This window comes from Sciurus vulgaris (genome assembly GCF_902686455.1).
Source record: "Sciurus vulgaris genome assembly, chromosome: 2".
NCBI classification, from domain to species: Eukaryota; Metazoa; Chordata; class Mammalia; order Rodentia; family Sciuridae; genus Sciurus; species Sciurus vulgaris.
In genome coordinates, this window is record NC_136462.1 from 177,818,458 (window position 1) to 177,830,903 (window position 12,446).

Sequence of the window (12,446 nt, forward strand, 5' to 3'; positions counted from 1 at the left end):
TTCTCTCCTGTCCCTTCTCTCTTCCCAGGGGCTCCCTAAAATCCATCTATGCACCCAGAAGGGGAAAAGGGCTGCAGACAATTCAGGAATAGCTCCCCACCAGGCCATGGTCCCTGGTGTCACCCAAATCCATGCAGCCACTGTTCTAACGTGGGCTCAAAACTAGCTTTTGGCTCTGCCACCAATGCCGACCCCCTGAAGGTGGCTCTACTCCTGGAAAGAGTGACTCCCAGCCGGGCACAGTGGCCCACACCTGTAATCCCAGTGACTCAGGAGGCTGAGGCAGGAGGATGGAGAGTTCAAAGCCAGCCTCAGCAACTCAGCAAGACCCTGAGCAACTTAGTGAGGGCCTGTCTCTAAATAAAAAATAAAAAGGGCTGGGGAGGAGGCTCAGTGGTTAAGCGCCCCGGGGTTCAGTGCTGGCACCTCGTGGAGGGCTGTGGCTCCGGCCTTCGGACGCGGTGAGCACACTGGCTGTTTAGCTGTTGGTGCTAGGGACCGCACCCAGGAGCACACTACCACTCAGCTACGTCCCCACCCTTTCTATTTTTTGAGACAGGGTCTGGCCAAGTTGCTTGCGAGTCTCCTGCCTCGGCCTTCGAGGTCATGGGAACGTCAGGTGTGATTCGCCAAGTCCCGCTGTGGGATCGCTGGGCCAAGACGAAAACAGAGGCTCAAGGAGGCGAAGCATCCTACCCCCTCTGCAGACCAGGGAGGAGCAGTGCCCAGGTGCCCAGCGGGCCTCAGAGCCCCTGCTCCTCCTGTCCACGCCCCCACACTGGGTTATGCTGTGGACGTGTCAGTGCTGTCGGAACCTTGGGCTTCCCGTGAATAGAGCAGAGTCCTCTTCTGATCCAAAGGCCCCCAGTCCCTTCCTTCTCCCACCTGTGACTGCACCCTCTGTCCCAGCCACATGTCACACACAGACCTCTCCGGCCAGCACCTTCAGGACCGCTCCCCTGCACCCTGGCTCATCTTCCCTTGTAGTGCTGAGCACGCAGAAGGCTGTGTTTGTTCCTTGTCTGTGAACACCTAGGGACACACCTAGGGACACGACGCAGGGATCCAGCGAACGCGTCACGTGAATGAGGGAGGAAGGAGGTTTTCAGTACTGCCCGTGAGGCACCCCGAAACAGGCGCCCCAGCTGCCCCTGGTCTGGGAAAGGCTGCGCACCCTCACGGCCTCGCTGGACTGTCCCTTGGCTGCTCCTGTTCACAGTTCTCAGCTCCAAGGAGCTCGGGGGAGTTCAGGGCTTCCAGGCCCCAGAGCTGCAATTCTCTAGGGGCGCGGTTCACTAGCCTGCGACCCGAGGGCCCTGGGGAATGGGAACCGGGGACTCCGGCTTGTCCCCTTCTCCAGCGAGGCCCAGTGATGTTGGGAGGGGTTTGGGGGGTTGCCTGGCTGCGGGGGGGCTTCCCTCCTCCCGGCATGGGACTCCAACTCCACGTGTTCCAGGAAATCCAGGCCACATTTCCCTCCCCGAGCCACCGCCCAGAGGGACCCTCTGGGGAAAGACACAGCATTTTTGAGGAAAAGGGGTGGGAGGGGTGTGGGAGAAAAAGTCATCAAAAAAAAAAAAACAGTGGCTGGGCCAGGAATGTGCCGGGGTGAACCCGAGCCAAAGGTCTGTCACATCCACAGCTGTGCGGCCAGGGCGGAGTGCAGGGTGCAGGCGGGGCCGGGTCACTCCCGGGACAGGACACCAGCTGCCAACCTGCTCCTGGCTGGCCGGTGGGCTTCCTGTTGGGGAGAAGCTGGGAAATAACCCAGCCAGGAGTCAGGGCACTAGACTCTGCCACCCCCAGGGAGAATGAGGGAGAATGACCCAAGTCCACTCTCCAGCGCAGGGCTGTTTTCCCATCTGCATAAGACTTGGGGAAATGCTGAGACTGGGGGACTTCTCAATGAGAGAGAGATTGAATTAAGAGAGGGACAGTGCAAGCCTGTCATCCCAGGGACTCAGGAGGCTGAGGCAGGAGGATGGAGAGTTCAAAGCCAGCTTCAGCCACTTAGCAAGGCCCTAAGTAACTAGTGAGACCCTGTCTCTAAATAAAATATGAAAAAAGGACTGGGGATGTGGCCCTGAGTTCAGTCCCCAGTATCCCCTACCCCACCAGAAAAAGAGAGGGACAACCACATTTTTCAGGATGGGTTCTCAACCTGAGGTCCTGAACTCAGGGACTCTAGTAAGTTGGAAGGGGAAAAAAATGATAACATCATTTTTATTTTATTTTCGTGCTACCAGGGATTGAGCCCAGGGGTACTTAACGACTAAGCCACATCCCCAGTCCTATTTCGATTGTTTATTTTGAGACAGGGTCTCACTAAGTTGCCGAGACTGGCCTCTAACTTGTGATCCTCCTGCCTTAGCCTCCCTACTTGCTGGAATTACAGGTATGCACCATACACCCAGTAAAAACTTTATATTCACCAGCTTCTCACTGAAATTTAGCATTTCCTTCAAGTATGAATGTGAACCACATGAGCCACGGTAGGGTTAGCAGTGGCTTTGTCACCCCAGAAGCCGAGACACCTTAGTTCCACAACACAGAGCTGGCAGATGCCTCCACATCCTACTGCTGAGGCCCTCTTCCCTTATTTAATATGCTGATGAGGAAGCTCATGTAGCCAGATGCATACTTGTAATCCCAGACAGTAGGGAGGCTGAGGCAGGAGAATCGCAAGTTCAAGGGCCCGTCTTAAAATAAAACAAAAAGAACTGGGGATGTGACTCAGTGGCAAAGCACCTCCAGGTTCAATCCGTGATGCTGGAAAAAAAAAAAAAAAATGAGGCTCATGCACCTTAGTCAATCTTGCAACAATAGGGGCTGGGGGTGTATCTCAGTGGTTAGAACATGTGCTGAACAGGTGCAAGGCCCTGGTCTCCTATCCCTAGCACCAAAAAATAAATAAAGTAAATAAAATAAAAATAATAGAGTAGTAGCATTTCAGCACTATCAGCTGATAGTTCCTTCAGAACTGTATGCACTTTATTTTATGTAATATTTAAAAACTATTGCTACGATAAGGAGTCCATCCTTTCACCAAACGTCAAATAAGTTCCCAGGGCAAAAGCAAAATGTCCCACTTTACGTGCAGCTGTTTTTATTTTTAAATGGGAAGTACTATGTACACTGATCTGGAGAATAATCGTGCGATACAGAAAGCCAGCAGCAAAGCAGCGTGTGTAGCCAGCCGTTCTTTGTGTAAGAACTGGGCTGGGTCCCTAAGTTTGCTAGATACACATAAAATGCATCGAGGAGCCCCAGGTCATCCGGGGACTCTGAGCAATACCATCACTGGATGCCTCAGGGCCGATTTTCTTTTTCCTGTGCATATGTATTCAGAAAAATTCAAGGTTCTGGGGACTCAGAAGGGTAGTAGAAAACAGGTTTTACTTTTCTTTTTCTTTTTTAAAAAATATTTTTTAGTGGTCAATGGACCTTTATTTTATTTATTTGTTTATTTATTTATATGCAGTGCTGAGAATTGAACCCAGGGCCTCACACATGCATGCAAAGCAAATGCCTTACCACTGAGCCACATCCCCAGCCCTTTTTGTTTTGTTTTGTTTTGTTTCTTTTTTTGGTACTAGTGATTGAACCTGGGGCACTCAACCACTAAGCCATATTCCCAGCCCTATTTTGTATTTTTTTTAGAGACAGTGTCTCGCTGAGTTGCTTAGGCCTCACTAAGTTGCTGAGGCTGGCTTTGAACTCTTGATCTTCCTGTCTCAGCCTCCAGAACCGCTGGGATGACAGGTGTGCACCACAGCGCCCGGCTGGTTTTGTATCTTTCCAAGTCCCCGTGTGACAGCTAGCAAAGCAGCAAGGTGGCAAAACCAAAGCCCCATGGACAAGATTGACAACAAAACTAGGTGACAGGTGTCCCCACCTGCCCCAAAACATGAGCAGTAGAGACAAGCCTGCATGTTCTCCAGATCTGTGTGGGACACACTAATATTTGTTCATACTTGTTTGGGGGATACAGGAATTAGTAACATCCTAGTCCCCGCTCTAGAACCTGCAATTAGTAGGGAACGCAGAAAATCGCCCGAACACACGTGAAACTGCAGCTGGGACCACAGAAGGGTAGTTCTACAAGTTCAAGATTCTGATAAAAAGAATTCATGTTTATAATATTTCAGAGTTAAAAAAGAAAAGAACAAAGGAAGAGAGACTGGTACACAGACAGGTCCCAGGGCAAACTCCTTCAGAAGGTCCAAGCTTCCACCTGGGCGCCATCTGAGACCAGCAGGTCATCTGCAAAGGCGCGAGGGGCACTGCCCAGCCCCCAGCTCGGGCCTCAACACCTACTGCCCTGCGTCTTCCTCTGTGATGAATCATGTGTTTGTGGACTAAAAGGCAGGGTTATCCCAGCCAGGAAGTCCTTGGAGGCATCTGACGGAGGCAGCCCCCTCAAGCGGAAAAAACACAGCCCGCAGAGGCGAGTGACACCGGTTTGACAGGTAATGCAGCGAGAGCTTGCAGATCTGAAGATGAGAGCAGGTGCCTGTCCCAGCAGACCTGCAGGCGGCCCTTCCAGCTCCACTGCTGGGGAGCCTGGAAGTCCTGGGCATCACTCTAGGCCGGAGGAAGGACAAAGGCAAGTTACCTCTCCTTGGCTCTCGGGTGCTCAGGCGGACCCACCGTGAGCAGGACAAGAACAGAGCAAGTTCCGCCAATGCAGCCTTGTCCCCCGTCCTCAGCTGAGGAAACGCGCCTCTAGAAGGGGAAAATCGAAGCCTATGTTCACACAGCCCTCACGTGCTTTGACCCCGGTCACTTGGAGGGGACACCTTGGTCCCCAGGGCAGTTCTGTCCTGGCAACCCCAACCCCACGCCCAGTGCTCAGGGGTGGGCTGGCTCCCTGTGAACAGGACTATTTTTAGAGTGGACAGCAGGGGCTAGGGGCCAAAGCCAGGAGTGACAATGGGGGGAAGGGGGTGGGGCTGCTGGCGGCCGCCCCCGCACCCAGCAGCCGCCCCATTTCCTCGAGGAACCAGGCCGCGCACAATACAAGGAAAGCCAAATGGGGAGCGGCTGGGGGCTCCTGTGGGGGGGCTGACCTGGCCCATCAGGGCAGCTGGGGGCCTGGACCGGGGGAAATGGACCATTAGTCCAGATGCCTGGCTGAGCCCGGGGAACTCTCCTGCCCCACAGCCACGCACGGAGGCACACGTTCATCTCGGCCTCAGCCTCAGCTCTCCTGCCCCCAGCTCGCAGGCACACGCTCCTACGCTAGCCCACATGTTCCGCTAAGGCCTGGGCAGGGGCACGGACCCGCCTCCAACCTCCAGGGTGGAGAACGGGGCCCTGGGGATTCAAGGAGGTGAGTCAAACAGAAATGACTTTGGGGGACCAGGTGAGAGCACCCAGACACTCTTCAAGGTCCTGGTATGCCAGAAGGGGAGTCCCCTCTGGAGAAGGTGCTCGCTGAGACGGGAGCTGCCAGTCAAGGGGGCCTGTGGCTCCACGGCCTTCCCTGCCCCTCTACAGAGGGGGCTCCAGTTGTGCCCAAATAAGCTCTGAACTGAAGTTGTTACGCCTGTAATCCCAGGGGCTCGGGAGGCTGAGACAGGAGGATTGCAAGTTCTCAAGTGAGGCTGACCTTGAACTTGAGTGAGACCCTGTCTAAATAAATAAGTAGGGGGCTGGGGATGTGGCTCAGTGGTTAAGCGCCCCCCGGTTCAATCCCTGGTACAAGACAAATGAGCAAACAAAAGAACTTGTGAAAAAGTACCCTTAAAACAGAAAGAAATGGACGCCTTTGATTTTATGTGTCCTGATAGAGTCATTTTTTAAAAACTGCCACTATCTTTCCAACACTGAGTTCTGTGACTGCTGTCTTTCTGGTGACAGGGTGTGCACACCTCATCCCAGATGTCTCGTGAGGCCCAACATGGAGGTTGCATTTACCTATCTGGTGAAACTTTTTCCAGGGGTGGAGGGGGAGTGCTGCCAAGGGAAAGGCGGGGAGCAGCTATCCAGCATGGTCTGTGGGCAGTGGTGAGTCGCACACGTAGGTGACTCAGTCCCCAGCACCCAGTGAGGTGGGTGCACTTCTTATTTCCACCTCACGGAGGTGGAAGAAAGGAGCTGGATCCAACAGCCTGGTTCCAGAGCCCCCATCCCTACCCCATGCCATCCTGGAAGAAGGTGCTGGGGTCACACAGCCTTCTCCCTCACCCCCACACTAGGACCAGGGACTGAACCCAGGGGCGATTCACCACAGAGCCACATCCCCAGCCCTTTTTATTCTTTTTTATTTTGAGGCAGGGTCTTGCTAATTTGCTCAGGCTGGCCTCCAACTTGCCATCCTCCTGCCTCAGCCTCCCAAGTTGCTGGAATTCCAGGTGTGTGCCCCACGATACCAGGCCTGGCCAACAGTGCAGCCTTTGGGGGGGGTCTTTTTCCTGGCCTCTAATGTTCTACACCCTTCGGCAAACCAGAAGCCCAGCAGGGGTGAAGACATCCCCTCCCTAGAAGGCAGCTCCATGGTGCTATCTAGGGGTCCCAGAAAGGGGCTCAAACCCATCCTTGGCAACTTGTCAAGACCATGGCCAGCTTGTTGCATTTCCTGGCCGTGTGACCTGGGGCATGTGACTACATGGTCATGCTTCTGATTGTTCATCTGTAAAATGAAGATAAACGTACTATCTCCCCTTAACGGACACTGTTTTCTTTGGGAGTAAGGAAGACGTTTTGGAACTAGATAGAGATGTGGTTTCCCAGTCCCCTGAATGTATTAAGTTCTACTGAATCCAACACTAATAAAAGGGTTGATCCGTGTTATGTGAATTTCACCTCAATTTTAAAAAGACTGTCAGATACCCATAGACATAGAGCTACAATTTTGAAATCTACCTAGAAGCTCTATGAGGATTAAAAGAATATTAAATATCAAGCACTTAAAATTGTGCCTCACAGTTGTAAGCATGCAATATGTAAGTATTTTTGTTTCTGCAGGTATTTAACACCCCAGATTGTTGACCAAGTGCCACCGTCATTGGCCAGCTGAGCAGCTCCTTGCTGAGCTCCCTCCTCCAGCCCTGGCCAGTCCCACCCCCAACCAGGAAGCCAGAGGCAGCCAGGGGATTAGAGTGATCCTGATAAGACCCAGTCACTCACACACTCCTCGGTGAGAAACAGCTGAAGTCCCTGCGGTAGACTTTGAGACTTCATGGGATGGGCCCCCCTCGACCCCTGCCCCATCTGTTCTCACCTCCATCACCTGCTTCTCACCTGCCACCAGCCACACTGGCCTCCCCACCTTGCCCTCTGCCTGCTCTCTGCCAGGCTTCCGTATGCCTCAGGGCCTTTGCACTTGCTGTCCCCTCTGCCTGAAACACTCTTCACCCAGGTTCACATAGCTGCTCCCTCACCTCTTCCAGGTCTCTGCTCCAAGTCACCTCCTCAGATAGAGCCTCGCTGGCCATCCTCAAAACCAGCTCTTTTCCAACCACTCATCATCCCCACTCCAGCTTTACAACCCCAAGTGACATAGAGCATTGATTAGCTTTCCAGTTTTTGTCCTGTGAGACTGAAGTCTCCTCGGAGAAGGAGTCCGTGTCTCTTCAGAGGGACCGCATCTCCTGCTGGGGGCCCAGGATGGCCAGTTGAGAGCTTCCACAGATGTTTGTTGAGTGAATGGATGAATGAATGCCCCGGGTGCTGTCCTGGCCCACCTGTCTTTTGGCTGGACTCAGAGTGTGCCAGCCTGACGCCCGGAAGCCTGGGCTCTGCTCTGTGGCCCCTGCATCAATTGAGGGAAGCCCCCTGCCCAGTGTAGAGTCCTGCCACCTGCTGAAGCTGGAGAGGCCGTGGTCTGGGACTCAGAGCTCCAGCCCACCCCTACCCCACCCCTGGCCTCTCCCTGGGGACTTGGGACTCTGCTTCCTCCCTGTGCAGCTGTTCCTTCCGCTACCCGGCCTCTTCCCTTCCTCCTCCTCTTGGCCCTAGCTACATCTCCCCAGGCCTTTATCTCTGCCCTCAGCTGCTCTGGGAGGAGGGGGTGTTTCCGGTCACCCTCTCCTTCCCTGCCTCCCTGGCCTGGACCCTAGGCCTCCCTTGGGCTCAGCACCCCATCCCAACCTCTCCCCACACCGCTCAGCCACTTCCAGCACGGATGGGAGGAACAGAGGCCACGCAGGAGTGGCCAGAGAGCCCAGGGTCCCTCTGGAGGCCTCCCAGCCTCTGACTTGCTGTGGGACCATCTTCACTCAGAGGCCGGCTTGGGACAAGGCGGTGTGAGCTCCAGACCCAGCTCTGCCCCTGGCTAGCTGTGAAGACTTTGGCCAGTCACTTGACCTCTGTACCTCAGTTTCCTCATCTGAGAAACGAAGGTCAAGGCAGCACCCACATGGAAGTGTCCTGAAAGCAGGTGGAGCCCTCGGCAGAGTGCTTGGCACTCGGAGAGCCTGTCTTCACACGGGTGCAAAGCCACCCGGAAAGCCGCAGCACCCGGGCCACCGCGGCTGGGCCACGCTCGGCTGTGCGGCTGTGCCACGTCCCTCACACGCAGGCCTGGCATCTGAGGGGTTCCTGAGCTGTCTCGGACCTTATCTGCCATCACCATCTTTAACACGACATGACCGTGAACGTCCTCAGGTTCCAGAAGGCCACTCGAGGGCCATCTCCTGGAAACGCTCCAGAGCAGCCTCCAGCTGCCCGCTGCCCCAGGGCCTCACCGTGATCTAAAACAGAGCCATCGCTGTTCCATTCCACAGGTCTGGAAGCTGGAGCCCAAAGAGCTTCAGGCTGCTTGACTCCAGAGCCTGAGCTCTGTCCCTGTCCCTGGCTGCCCTCCATACCTGCTCCCACCTGGGCGCACGTGGGTATGAGCCTCCCCCACTCCTGTTTCCCGGGGACTTGCTCATCCTTCCAGGACCCTCTGGTCCCAGCTGGTCTGGGGATGGACAGATCGATGGCACTTTCCCTCCTGATTTCAGAACAGAGGAGGCAGGTGAGAGCCTCAGGGATCCCTTCCTAGATTTGCTGGTGGATATCACCAGAAGCGATGAGCGGAAGGGGCCCTCAGCCCCACCTGAGGCTCTGATGAGAGACAGCCTGTGCCAGAGGGGAGACGGAGGTCTGCCCAACTCCAGAATGTGTGACGTCAACCTTGGCATCGTTGGGTGACCTTGGACGACTGTTCTCAGCTCTATTTCCTCTTCTCTAAAATGGAGATAATAATAGTTCATGGGGTTTGTTGAGTTGTGTGGATTAAACTAAAGAAGTTGAAAAAGTCCATGCTCCATGGAGCACACTGGTGATCCCAGAGACTCAGGAGGCTGAGGCAGGAGGATTGCAAGTTTGAGGCCAGACTGGGCAATTTGTTGGGAACTTGTCTCAAAAAATTTTTTAAAAATTAAAAGGGTTGGGGATGTAACTCAGGGGTAGAGTGCCTAGGTTCTGTCCCCAGTAGAAAAAGATATGTATGTGTGTGTGTGTGTGTGTGTGTGTGTGTGTGTGTCTGTGTGAGTGTGTCCATAAAGCTATATACATACATCATCCACAGAGCTGACGGGCTTGGTGGTGCACACCTGTAATCCTGTCATCCCAGCAGCTTGGGAGGCTGAGGCAGGAGGATCCCAAGTCCAAAGCCAGCCTCAGCAAGTTAGCAAGACCCTGTCTCAAGATAAAACATAAAAAGGGCTAGGGATGTGGCTCAGTGGTTAAGCACCCCTGGGTTCAATCCATGGTGCCAAAAAAAAAAAGTTCACAGAGCTTCCTTGAGCACATGGGCATGACACAGATAGGCCTGGGGGTCTCTGGGGTCAGGCAGACTTGGGTCAATTGCCAGCTACACAATTTGGCATGTGGAAACAATGATTCCCCTCTGAGCTTTATTAGACCCATCTGGAAAACAGGAATAATCAACCTCTCTCACTAAGATGACCCTAGTAACAATTTTTTTTTTTTTTTTTTTTTTTTTGGTACTGGAGATTGGATCCAGGGCGCTTAACCACTAACCACTCAGCCTCATCCCCAGCCCTTTTTTAAAAAAATATATTTTTATTTTAGAGACAGAGTCTTGCTGAGTTACTTAGGGCCTCACTAAGTTACTGAGGCTGACTTTGAACTTGAGATCCTCCTGCCTCAGCCTCCCGAGCTGCTGGAAGTACAGGTGTGTGCCACCACACCAGGCTCCAAAGCTTCATTTTTTAAAAATTAAAAATATGACCCTCTCACAAATAAAAAGTGAGCCTGTGGAGAGACTCCATGTACCTCATCAGCAGGACGGTGAAGCTGCTTCAAGAAGTAAAGACTCTGAAATGTTAACAGTCAATGAAAGATAGAATGCTGAGATGAAATTATGAAACCAGGTAACGTTCTATAGGACAACAAAAGTGTCACCTTTGGGGTGACCTTTTTACTGGACAAAGATCACTGGTAACATAAATAGACAAGTGAACAGGTAACTTCTTTAAGTTTGGGCCCTAATAAAAAAGTAAATGATACATCAAACAAAGATTTATTCAATCCTACTCAACCCCAGGGAGATCAGCAACCCTTCGGTGGGCCTGGGACAAAGCTCCAGCCTGCCACTGAAAGGACTCCCTGTCCTTCTTTTGCACTATCTTCAAGTTTGGGACTTTTTTTTTTTTTTCCTTAACCTGAGGGTGGCAACAGTGGAGAGAAGGAATTTTAAACTTTAAAAGGACTGACCAGCCTTTGCCTAGTTGTTTATTCAGGGTTTCTGTCCACTAAATCCAGGACTCTGAGGGAGTCCCACTGTCCAAATGAGGTGGCCAGTGACCTTGGAAGACCCACCGATGTCAAGTATTTGCAGACAGGGTCTCGTCTTGATTTCCTTCTGGCTCCCTCTGGACGCCCAGCCGGGAGCAGGCCAAGTGGTGCTAGACATCACGTGGTTCGTAGGAACCTGGGACATGGAGTCCTTTCTCACCCTCTGGCTCTCCAGGAGAACCTAGGAAAATCTTTCTTTTTCATATGCAACAATTATTTCCTGAGGTCTTACTTGGTGCCAGGCACTATCCTGGCACTTAGGGTGAAGCAGAAAAAAAAGACAGACTGGGTCCCTGCCCTCAAGGATCGAGAATATAGACAGTAGACAGGCAATTAACCAAGACAGAAACTAGATAATTACAAATTGCCACAAGTCACTAAAAGGAAAAGGACATCGATTAATAGGAGGGTTGCCAGGGAAGCCTCTTTGATGAGGAGACGTTTAGGTGAGGATTTGAGGAGCAAGAGGATAGGGCCAATGGAAGAGTTGGGGGAAAGTCATCCCAGGCAGGAGATAGCATGTGCAAAGTTCCTGGAACAGGAATAAGCTTCAAGGAACAGAGAAACTTCATATCCATTATGTAGAAAGTGGAAGAAAATAAAGTGGGAGAAAATGTCAGGACTTATATTGTGGTGGGGGTGGAGGAAAGACCTGGTAAGAGACTTGGATTTTATTTTGAATGTAACTGGCAGGATAATGGGATAATGTCTGGGTCAAACACCTCCACTATGGTGACATGAAGGAGGTTGTCCAGGTTTCCACCTCAGCATTCCAAGAAGAGATTCTCAAAGTGGGGTTCCTGAACCAGACACGTGTGGCATTACCTAGCACTTGTTAGAAATGCAAATTCTTGGACCACCCCAGACCTACACATCAGACACCGTACAGGTGGGGCCCAGACTTAAGAAGCTCTGCAGGAATCAATCGAGTCGGAAACACGACCCAGCGTCTCCACCTGGTGGTGCTTCATGGGCACTACCGCATGTCAGTTGGTTCCCTGCTAACCCTGGGGTAAAAAGGACACTTCCCGATCCAGTGATTCCAGACCCCAGTCATGCGCAGCAGGGTGACTTTGGAGTGGGCCTGGTCCCTCTACTCATTCACAGACTTACTCAGCACAGCAGGGCTTCCACTCAGAATCACACCAAGTTCCCTACACAGTCTGGTCTCTCCTGATCTCTGTTCTCTGTTCTCATTTCCTCCCGGTTCACTCTTCCTATTAGCTGCATTGGACTCCACACTATTTTCCCTTTTAAAAAAAACTTGGGTACTGGGGATGGAACTCAGGGGTGCTTTACTACTGAGCCACATCCCCAGCCCTTTAAAGTAATTTAATTTTTTTTTTTTTTTTTTTTTTTTTTTGGAGACAGGGTCTCACTAAGTTGCTAAGGCTGGCTTTGAACTTGGAATCCTCCTGCTTCAGCCTCTGGAGTGGCTGAGATCACTGGCATGAGCCACAGCCCCTAGCCTGACATTATTATCTTATATAATTGACTCTCGTCTTCCTCATGAAACCAGGAGCTCAAATAAGGCAGAGATGTTTGTTTGTGGTTTTTTTTTTTTTCACTTTGTATCCCCAGTACAAACAGTAGGTGCTCAATAAATATTTATCAAATAAATAAATAGATGGAGTCAGGTATTAGCACCCTGTTTCTCATCAATGGGGAAAATGAGGCTCGGCAAAGCCACGTGA